Source organism: Elephantulus edwardii, unplaced genomic scaffold (genome assembly GCF_000299155.1).
Source record: "Elephantulus edwardii isolate Elephantulus edwardi_28Jun2011 unplaced genomic scaffold, EleEdw1.0 scaffold00008, whole genome shotgun sequence".
In the NCBI taxonomy this organism is placed as follows: domain Eukaryota; kingdom Metazoa; phylum Chordata; class Mammalia; order Macroscelidea; family Macroscelididae; genus Elephantulus; species Elephantulus edwardii.
This window is the reverse complement of record NW_006399758.1, coordinates 25585431-25597844: the sequence shown is the minus strand read 5'-3', so window position 1 is coordinate 25597844 and position 12414 is coordinate 25585431.

Below are 12414 nucleotides of genomic sequence, written 5' to 3'. Positions count from 1 at the left end.
CTCTATTTGCAACTTTTTGAGAAAGCGCCATACTGCTTTCCACAGGGGTTGCACCATTTTACACTCCCACCAACAGTGAATCAGGGTTCCAGTTTTTATTCTGTTGTTGTTGTTGTTGATTGCCATTGATTCAAAGACAACTCATAGCAACCTTTTGAATAAAGGCCTGAAGCCTTTCTAGAACTATTTGTTGTTTGTCCAGGTTTGTAGCATAGAGTTTCGAGTGGCATGTGATTCTATAGGCATGTGGTTTAGGAAGTAGATGCCACTCCTGCTTCTAAACACGTCTTAAAAATGGGAGTTCCACCAAACACTGTCTACCATTGGCAGCTGTTATGGCATTTGACCTGCAATGGCACAAGGTTCAGCTTCACAGCAAACCCTGATTACCTTAATACAGCAAACTGAAAGAAGAGTGCTGTACAACTTAGAAGAATGCTCCTCCAAAATTAAATAACAATAGCAATAGGCAGTATGAGTTGTGCTTGACTTGATGGCAATCATCGACAACAACAACATTTATTCTGTATGTTGAGCAAACAATGAAAGATATAAGACTATATGAAGAATAATGTTTCATTTGGATTGGAGGAAGACTCCTCAACAACTTGTGATATTCAGATGACACAATTTTCCTTTCAAAAACTGAAAATAGTTTGGAGCATTTATTGGTGAAGAACAGAACTATAGCCTTAAATTGGATGGAACAAAAAAGCCTTACGTATGGATTACGCTTCAATATCAATAAAACAAAAATTCTCACAACTGGACCAAAAAGCAATATTATGATAAACAGAGAAAATATAGAATTTGGTAAAATGTCATTCTAATGTGATCCATTGTCAACATCCACAGAAGCAGCAAATCTGCTGCAAAGATATCTTTAAGTATTAAAAAGATAATATGTCACTTTTTTTTTTGATAGAAGTACCACCAGAATGTTCCTTGGAAGGGATGGTGAACTTTGTCTCATGTATTTTTAACGTGTTATAAGGAGGCATCAGCCCCTGGAGGAGGATAATATGCTTGAAAAAGTAGAAGGTCAGTGAAAACAAGAGAAAAAAACCTGAATGAGATGAACTGATGGTAACTTCAACAATGGGCTCAAACACAGCAAAAGCTGTGAGGATGATGTAGTGGTGGACAGTGTTTTTATCTGCTGGACATAAGATTACTATAAATCACTCATGGCACCCAACACAAGCAATTCTTGGATTCTTATGTGCTTAGATAGTTAAAGAAGTGAGAGTTACTACTCTAAGAATTCAAATTCTGAACCTAAAAATGAAGACTCTAAATTCTGAAGCTAAATTAAGAACCTAAAAATAAACAAAGGAGAAAGACTTATGTTTAAAGACATTATGGTAGTTTTTCCTCAGTGTAATGCTCCGTCAATTATAATAGTCTGAAGCAATCTGGCAAATTTTATTACAAATGACGTGTCTTCAAAGGAGAAAATGAATAATTCAAATAATCTGGAATTGCAAAATTACCATTTCTAGATCATAACCCATCACTTATCATCCTTCCTTGATCCTGTTGGTGTGAATAATTCAATCTCTTCATCTTTCTCCCTCATAGAAAACGTCTGGTTCCTTTTGCATTTTGCTCATTAATTATTTTGTATTCTGGTATCATTATGAAGTGAGAAGAAAGCAATTTTAATGTTTAAATCATTTCTATTTAACAAAATTTAGATTAGTTTCTAAATTTTTTAATTGAGATTCTGTATCCAATAGTTATTTTCAAACTCATTATCATTCAGCCTTGTGGGTGACCACATTTGGGAGCAGTGAAAGAGAGACTTATCACCATGACAAACAGGATTATTAGAAAAACAAATTACAGTGTACAGGTTTTGCTGGAGGAAGATGCTGTAAAACATGAGCCATTCACTAAGAAGGTACACTGCTCATGACAATATGTAGAATATCCTGAGACCGCCTAAGAAGTGAAAATTAATTTCCTTAAGTCTATGCCCTCCTCTCCCAAGATATCATACGGGCTACTGAGAGAACAAACAAATATCTCTTAGAAGTGCCACCAGGGTGCTCCTTAGAGGCAAGGATGGTGAAACTTCGTCTCACATACTTCGAGCATATTGCCAGGGCTGATTGGTCCTTGGAAAAAGATTGAGGGTCAGAGAAAGAGAGGAAGATCCTCAATGAAATTAATTGACACAGAGACTTTAAGAATGGGCTCAGACATGTCAGATGGCTAGATAATAGTTCAGATTGGGGCAAGGTTCAGATCTATGTTTCATAGGGTTGTTATGAGTTATAATCAACTTGATGAGACATAACAACTTCCATAATAAGGAAACTCTGTTACTGTAGTGATTACTGAGTTGTGCTGCCAGCCCAAAGACTAGTGGTTTGAATTCACCAATTGCTATGCTACATGGCAGAAAAAAAATGGGCTTTAAAAATCTTTTGGAGGATCATCTATAAATTAGTTTCAACTCAATGGAAATGAGTAAAGATCTCCCAGAATAACAGTGGGGCGCTGGTTCGGTGACAGGATCCTCCCCTTCCTGGTCAACACACATCAGGTGAAGCCCCATCAACTGCCAGTGGAGGCTTGAGTGTCACTGTGATGCTGGATAAGCTAAAGCAGAGTTACCAGCAAATTACATGCTCTGAAATAACAGCCAGCAACCTACTTTGGAAAATCAACCAATAAAAGCACAATATGGATAACAATAGTGTGATCTTATTGTATAAGGGATTCATGAGTCAGGGACTAACTTAGATGCAGTTAACAATAATAACAGGAAAACAGAAATCTGGATATTATGAACATACACATAGTTGGATAACTGATTTTTTTCTAACGGTATGTTTTGATTCCAAAAAGATAACAGAATTTCACATTCATGTTCCAAAGGCAATCAGTTAATATTGAAAAGAACTTTTAAAAGTTATTCTCAAATGTAGGGAAAGAGAAATTTAAGGACAACTCTAAGCTGAATTTTCTTTCAGCCTACTGAAAATGAGCTAATTTGAATATTAAGAATGGTGAATTTGTGAGGCCCAAGAAAAGTTGAAAATTTAATTGGCGAATACATTAGAAGACAGGTTTTGAATGGTTGTGAGTTATTTATACAGTTTCAAGGTGAAAGAATGACACTATACTGTAGCTCAAAGGTGGGCATATGAGGGTGTTTGAGAGAAAATTTTGAACCAGAATGGAGTTGGTGGAACACTTCTAGCCTCAGGACACCTCTATAGGTGGTGTTCATGGTAACCTTGGGCTGAGGGGCTTGGGAACTGTTTAAAGTGCTATCGGGAGTCAGAGAGAGTTACTGTACTGACAGCAAGTACGAGGATATGATTCTAGAGAGTTCTGCTCTTCATTTTTGTCCTTGAAGTAATGACTGCTGTGTTCATGAAGAACTGTTGCATTGTTCAGTGACTTTTACATCATTGCTATTAAGTTGATTTCAGATCCTTAATATTCCCCTGTGTCATAGAGTAACATTGCTCTGTAGAATTTTCTTGATTGGTAAGAAGCTGCACTACAACCCTAAAGGCATGAAGTTCAAATCCATCAGCTTCTTCGTGGAAGCATGGACAGTCTCCTCCTGTGCAATTAATTGCTTCTAAAAACTCACTAGAGTGTCAGATCTGGGTTGATTCCAACTCGATGACACCAACAACAATCTTTACTGAAGCTGACAGCCAGGCCTTTCTTTTGTGTATTACAGTTGGAATATCAGATTGTTGGTTCATTCAGCCATTGCCATTGATTCAGCCAACTTATAGCTGACCCTCCACTCCATTAGGTTTCTGTGATTGCCTATCTTTCTCCCATATCGCTGTTGATGGATGTGAATCATTGGAAAGACATTACGCTTGGTTTAGCAGTGCAATTTCCCATGAACTAATCCACCAGGGCTCCATGGCATGTTGGATATTGACCTTATAATATCTTCCCTACTGAGGAGATTCTTTTTTTTCTCACTAGTTTATTTACAAAATTGTCCCTCATCCCCCACCCATCAAATTGTACAATCCAATGATTAATCCCCTCTTCCCCCTGTACATCCACATCCCTCTGCTTCCAGCCTCTCCCACCCATCCTAGATCCTTGTACTCCTTCTCCAATAACGGTCTTATACAATATTTATCCTTGTGGATATCCTTGAGTTAGTTCACTCAGCATGATGCTCTCTAGTCCCTCCCAAGTAAAGTAATAATTTGCAAATTATTGCTCCTGCATGCTACATAGTATTCCATTGTGTGAATGTACAATAATTTCTCAATCCATTCGTTTGTGGTTGGACATTTGGGCTGTTTCCATGTTCTTGTGATGGTGAATAATGCTGCTATGAACATTGGTGTACAAATCTCACTTTGTGCCTCAGTTCTTACATTCTCAGGGTATATTTCAAATAGTGGAATAGCTGGGTTATATGGAATTTCTACGTTCAGCTTTTTGAGGAAGCACCAGACTGCCTTCCAGAATGGTTGCACTATTTTACAATCCCACCAACAATGTATAAGAATTCCTTTCTCGCCACATCCTCTCCAACATCTATTACTTGCTGCCCTGTTAAACTTTGCCAAAGGAAGAAGATTCTTGATTAGGTTAAAAGCTTAGAAACTTTTTGAAAATTTAGAATGAATTGTGGTTTTTGTGTGCCGTCAAGTTGCTTGTGACTCATAGCGACCCTATGTACAATAGTCCTGAAACGTGCTCGATTCAGTGCCAGTCTTATTGTCTCTGATTCACCTGTCCTCATTACCCATCACTGAACCAGTCCATTTAATCGAGGGTCTTACTCTCTTGCACTGTCCCTCCACCCTTCCCAGCATGTTCCTCTTGAAGGAATAATTTAATTAACTTAAACTTCCTTTTATTTAAGCTCATAATGTTTTTATTGAGGCATAATTTATGTTAAATAAATGGGATCTATTACAATTTGCTATTCAATAGTTTTTTACACACACACACACACACACACACACACACACACACACTCAAACCCATAAAATCACTGCTGTAATTAAGATACAGACCATTTTCCAGCATCTTAAAGGGTTAATTTCCTGTCCTCCTTTTCAGTTTATCTTTCCCTCTAGCCATGGACAAACATAGAGGTGTTTTTAATCCTCATAAATTTGTTTACCTTCTCTAAAGTGTTATGTTAGTGGAAAAATAAAATACGTATTGTCTCAGACCTGCCTTTTTTGCTCAGAATAATGATTTTCAGATTTTTTGTGTGTTAGTCCCTTTTCTTTCTTTTTTTAAATTCATTTTAATGAAAGTTTACAAAGACTTTGGATTTTCATTCATTCATTCATTCATTCATTCTTGCACTTTTCTCCCTGCCCAGCCCTCCCCCAATTAGCTCTTCTCTTTGAAAAGTAAAAGAAAAATTCTTTCATTATTATACAATCCCTCCCCTCAAGTCCACTCCACTATGCTGCCTTCATTCTGGACCCCTGTCATGACAATAATACCTAATCATATATCCCTTTTAAACACTTCTCTCCATCATCTGTTTCAATGCAATATACATTATTTATCCTCTTTCTGAGTCTCTCCCCCAATCCTGGTGTCAGTCCTCTTTTATAACTGGCATTATGCAATGTTTGTTTTTTGTAACTGAGATATTTAGATATTTCACTCAGCATAATGTCCTCAAGGGTCATCCATTTTGTATAATATTTCATGAACTCTTTGTTTTTAAGCATTGTATTCCACTGTGTGAGTATACCACAGCTTCTCTATCCATTCATTTGTTGATGGGCACTTGGGTTGTTTCCAACTCTTTGCTATTGTGAACAAAGTAGCAATAAGTATGGGTCTGCTTGGTGGAAGTTGTGGTTTTCTAAGGTGTATTTCCAGTAGTGGAATTGCTGGGTCAAATGGTATTTCTATTTGCAACTTTTTGAGAAAGCACCCTATAGCCTTCCATAGTGGTTGCACTATTTTACACTCCCACCAACAGTGAATAAGAGTTCCAATTTTTCCACAACCTCTGTTTGTCTTTTTATCATAGCTTGCTGTTGTGTTGTGTTATTGTTGCATTGTTATGTGCCATTGAGTTGGAATAAAGTCATAGCTGAGCCTCTAGTAGATTTTCAGAGGCAGTAAATTGAAAGTGAAACGAGTACATCTTTTTTCCACAAAGCAATTGGTAAATTTAAATCATGTGCCTTGGATTGGCAATCCAGCTCATTACCACTAGACCACTAGAGCTCCCTCATCAACTTGCATTATGCAGATAGCATAACCTTGCTTGCTAAAAGTGAGGAGGACTTAAAATGCTTGCTGCAGAAATCAAAGACTACAGCCTTCAATATGAATTACATCTTAATGTCAAGAAAGCAAAACTCCCCACCACTGAGCCAATAGGCAATATCATAATAGATGGAGAAAAAGATAGTTGTCAGTGATTTCTTCTTACCTGGATCCACAATCAATACCCTTGATACAAGCAATCACGAAATCCAAACACATGTTGCATTGGGAAAACCTGCTGTCAAGGACTTTTTCGAAGCACTGAAGAGTAGCGAGTTCAGTTTAAAGGCGAATGTGCACCTAATCTGAGACATGGTCTTTTTAATTACTTGCTATGCAGCTGAAACTATGCTATGAATAAGAATGACAGAAGGATTGACACTTTTGAGTGTGGTGTTGGAGAAGAGTAGTGAATATTTCATGGACTGCCGAAAGAACAAACAAATGTCTTGGAAGACACACAACTATCCTTAGAGTCAAGGATGGAAAATTTCTCACATACTTTGGACATGTTGTTAGGAGGCGGCTGTCTTTAGAAAAGGACATCATACTTGGTAAGGCAGAAAGGTTCAGTGAAAGGAAGACTCTCAACAAGATGGATTGACACAGTGAGTGTAGCAGTGGGTTAAATTATGTCAGAGTTGATGAAGATGGCACAGGAGAAGGCAGGGTTCACATCCGTTATTCACATGAGTTGTAGCAAACTCGATGGCTCCTAGCAAAAAACAGATGACAACAGTTAATAAGTGAATAATATTCTAATTATTTAATATCATTGCCATAAATGGCATTGAGTCTTTGTAATTATGGCTATTCCAATATAATTATTACAATATTACTAAAGTTGTGCTTAATTAAATATAATTCACACACAATGCAATTCACCTTCTTAAGTGTGCTACTCATTGTATTTGACATAATGTATATCCAAATAAGTTACACTATGGTCCAGGTATGGAACATGACAATCACCACCAAAGGTCCCTGTATACCTCTTTGTAGTAAAAATAATTTTCTCAAGTCTGAATCACAAAGAACTACTGTTTTCATTTTGCTCTATCATAGGTCTAATTCCATTCTGTCAATCTGTATCCATATTCTTATGGTAATTCAATACAGGGCAATAAGAGCTCAGACCAAATCTGCTTTGTTTATCTCAGGCAACATCAAATGTGTATGAGTGTAACTATGACACCTCATATGATGACCAGGCTTACTGGGGGGTCTCATCATCCAGAGCCAAACGGGTTAAACATATTTTTAATGCAGGTGCATCTAGCACTATTGGCATTTCCAGAAGCCTTACCTGGATAACAATTTTGGTGGCACAGTAACTGGAAAGAAAAGATATTTTGGCTTGAATATTAGATTAAATACCCTGAAGATTGAATATTTAAAAGATTTGGCCTTCTAATCCTTTTGGGCGTTTCTACCTTAGCATTGACTTGTTTCTTCTTGAGAATGCACTAGCCAGTACTCAGCTGAAGGCTGAGGGGTCCTGTGAAGGCAGGTTTATGCTCTACTCTCTCCGTGCTCCTCTCTCATGGGTGGGACTCTATGATCTCCGGTCCCTTTAGTTTCCTTGGACTTCCAGCATTGTCTCCTCAGCTTAGGGAAGACAGAGCTCCACTGGTCTCCCTTAAGACCTGGGAAACCTCTCTATTCAACAACTTAGACAATTGTACAGGTAACTATTATTGGTTCTCTTTCTCATCTGTGTCCCTCTCTCATTCTATTTCTCAATATCTCAATGTCACCTCTCCAATTCTGTTTGCCTGCATTTTTTTTAAATTTTGTGACATCATTTACAGTACAGTCCATGGTCTTTGCAATCTATGCGTCGGAAAGCTGGACAATAACTAGGGAGGATAGAAGGAGAATTGATGTCTTTGGGCTGTGGAGTTGGAGAAAAGCATTGAATGGACTGCTACTGCTAAGAAAACTAACAGGTTCATCCTAGAGAGGGTTAAACCAGGCTGATTCTTGGAGGCAAGGGTTATGAAGCTTCATCTGACATACTTTGGGCATGTTGCAAGGAGAGACCAGTCCTTGGAGAGGGACGTCATGCTTAGGAGGGTGGAGGGACAGTGAAGGAGAAGAAGACCGTCTATGAGGTGTACTGATTCAGTGACTAGGTTAATGGGGGTAGGTATGTCAGAGACAGTGAGATTGGCACAGGATAGAGCAGGGTTTAGGGCTGTTGTACTCAGGGTCACAGGCAACTCGATGGCACATAACATTAACATTGGTTAATGCATATGCATTTGGTTTATACAAGAATTTCTGTACTTTGCATTTTATATCATTAATTATCATTGATTTGTTACTTTTATCTCCCTATTATCCAAGTCTACATTGTACCTTATGTATTGTTTCATGTGGGAAAGTTATCTGGATCACGGTACTCCTTTAGCAAAAGCAGAAGACATTTGTCACTCTGTGTAATTTCATTTGTCACTCTGTGTTGCGTTGTGGCCCCTGCTAGATGGTGAATTCCAGAAAAGTTATAATTTTTTTAATATTTTATCTTTTTTATATATTAGTGTGAGAATTTTCTTCTCTAGTGGTTTACAATATTATAAGTACAAGTAGAAGTGAAGCTTTCAGTAACTATACATTTAAGTTTCAAACAAGCAAAACCAAGTTGACATTTTTCTGTGGCTTGGTTTATATAAAGGAAGAGATTATTATAATTATAAAATGGCATATGTACATATGTAAAGGAACATAATATTTTATCTATAGGAAGTAGGAGACCTTTGAAAGAATTAACATTTCAAATAAGAAGAAATATATAATGATTCCGTTTGGGATCAAATAAAAGTTTCACATACTCACTCACTTTTCTAGAGTCAGAATGGACTCATAGTTGACCTTCCAGTGGGTTTTCAGAGGCTGTAAATCATCAGGGAGTAGACTGCCGATCTTTATCCCTCAGACCTGTTGGTGAATTTGAACTGCCAGAGCGGCATAGCTTTTGGGTTAACAGAAACTCCCTACAGACTAGACCACCAGAGCTCCCTATCAGGAGTTTAGGACAAGATATTATTGATCAAAGACATCTCAGGTACCATATTAAAAGAAAATAGAGCCTCTTGTGAGACCCACTCTTGGGGGACTTTCCCTTTGCTCTGCTGCAAAACACAAAGACCTGTGCGGCATGGCTGGTCCAGGAGTGTCCTCCAGCCATCGCTTCCTCAGAGTCATCTAAAGGTTGCAGCCTAGCCCAGGCACACTCACACCCTGGCCAGGGACAGAACCACTGCCTGCCAGGTTGAGGGAGTGCGGTTTCAGACTGCAATCCCCCCCAGAGCACTAGATTGCTGCCCCTGCAACCTTAAAAGCTCCCTGCACTGCCTTCTGGAGACCACCCAGCTACCACTCCTGCTCCCCGGTACCAGGAGCACCAATATCACAGGTTCTTTGGGTGAAACACGGCTGTCTAAGTACATCATGTGGGATTTCTTAAGCTCAAGTGGAAGAGGCCCTGTGAAGGAATGGTTTCAGGAAGGCAACAGTCATCCTGCTACTTGTTGACTTCTTCCCAAGAGGGAAGCACCAATATACAAGTCCTTCATAAAACATTGTCCTACCTTGGGTCATTATATAATTATAACAACCTAGTATCTACTAAGAAATGGCTCACATAAGAGCAATCTGCCTCTGTCATCATGAAAAAACAAGCCTTCTCCTAAAAAGGTAGACTTAATGAATACCACAAATAGACAGAACCAAAAGAAAAGTGCGGGCGTGGAGTTATTTGAACAGCTATAGAAGAAGATGCAATGATGGAAGAAATAATTGAAGTCATTAAGAGAGCAAATACCCCAGAGACGGCAATCCAGAAAAGACATTGATGAGGTAAAACTTTAAGAGCTACAGAAGAAAATGCAAAAAATGGAAGAAAAAAAATTGATAGTGTATATAAAAAATGGGCAAAAGACATGGAAGGAATTTTCACAGAGGAAGATGTTCAGAAGGCCAACAGACACACAAAGAAATGCTCAAAATCACTGGCAATAAGAAAGATGCAAATCAAAACCACAAAGTTTGGCAAAGTTTAACAGGACAGAAAGTAATAAATGTTGACGAGGATGTGATGAGACAGGAATTCTTATACACTGTCGGTGGGATTGTAAAAGGTACAACCACTCAGGAAGGCAGTTTGACATTTCCTCAAAAAGCTGAACATAGAAATTCCAAGAACATGAGAACTAAAGCATAAATGGAGACTTGTACACCAATGTTCATAACAGCATTATTCACCACTGCAAGAACATAGAAACAGCCCAAATGTCCAACCACAAGCAATTGGATTGAGAACTTATGGTACATTCACTTGATGGAATACTACACAGCACCCAGGAGCAATGATTTTGTCAATTACATCCTAACTTGGGAGGGACTGGAGAGCATTATGCTAAGCGAACTACTTCAGTTCCCATAAGGACAAATACTGGATAAGACCATTATTGTAGAATGTATACAAGGATTCAAGGGGAGGAGGGTGGGAGTAGATGGTGAGGAAGGTTTGGTATGGGGTAAAATAGGGGGTGGAGGGGTTAATCATGGGGTAATGCAATTTGATGGGTAGAGAGAGGGGTGACCAGTACAAAATAAAAATTTTATTAAGAAAGAAAATAAATTAGAACTATGATATCTTCATATTATTGGCTTTTTAAAACCTACATTAGTTTTAGAGGTAGATTAACATAGTAGTCTTAATCTTGATACCATAATCAAGAAACTGAACAGCAGTCATGAAGGAAGTATATATTTTGTTGTTTAGTCAAGTAGGAATTGTGATTTTGTTGAGATTTTTGTCAATTATTCCTGAACTGTAATGAAAAACAGTAACACCTCTGTTTAATACACTGTAAGCAATTTCTAGGACTTCTTCCTCCTAGTTTTGTGCTTTTGCAAACGAGCTGGGCTGATTTGGGGTTTTGAACTTTTCATTGGGTTCATATTTTATTATAATAGACTTATTTCTCAGCCCATGGTGTCTATTTCTCACTCTTCCTTCTACTTAAAGATATATTAATAAAAGAGGTTGAAAAAAATTGGGGTATTTTAGGGAAAAAAATGCTTTGTCCCTGACTCCATCTAAATGTCTACTATTTCTAAGATAAGTGGCTTGGACATACCTTAGGATTCAAAGACTGCCCCTGTTGAGACAGTCACAGTGTGTATGATGCTAATTATGTGCTTCTTCCTCAAATCTGCCTTTTTGGAAAAAAAATATGGTGGCTATTGAGCAGCACACAACAATACTAGTTACCCTAACAAAGCAAGAAAAGCAGAATGATCTACTGAATTTAATACTGTTAAAGTAAGGATGTTATTTGCCATTGCAGTTTGGTCACTCTCTGGGAGAATTGAGAGCTCTGGTGGTCTAGTGGGAAGGAGCTGCATGGCCAACCTAATGGCACGTGATTCAAATCTACCAGGTGGTCTGTCAGAGGAAGATGGATAATCTCCTCCCTTGTGATTTACAGTCTCTGAAAACCCTACGGAGGGTCAGCTGTGAGTCAGTTCAGACTCTACAGCACATAACCATAACAATAAAGAGCCCTGAAATGGTGAGAGAGCTCTGATGGCCAAGTGGTAAGAACCTGCACTACAATCCCAAAGGCAGACAGTTCAAATCCACCAGATGCTCTGTGAGAGAAGGAAGATAAATCTCTCAGGCAATTTACTACCTCTGAAAACCCATTGGAGAGTCAACTGTGTGATCCATGATCACACACAACATCAACAGTAATGTAGGGACTAGTGGGTGTGATGATCACCCAAAGGCTCTCTGGAAGTTCAAATCCACTAATGACTCTTCAGGAGAAAGAGGGACAATCTTCTTCCACTGATTTACAGCCTTGGACACCCAAAGAAGGATCAACAATGAGTTGGTTCTGACTCCAAGTCAGTAAATTGAGTTTGTTGACTCTTGTGCAGAATGGCACTGACTACTGCAGGTGTGTTGCTTCCAACTCATAGTGACCCTCTATCTGGTTTCCAAGATTGTAAACCTTTATGGATGGAGACAACTCATTTTCCTCCTTTAGAGGGTTTGGTGGTTTCCAGCTGTTGACTGTTTGGTTAGCAACCCGATTGATGCAATACTCACTATGTCACCAGAGTTCCTTTGATTCACACTGGTCACTGAGA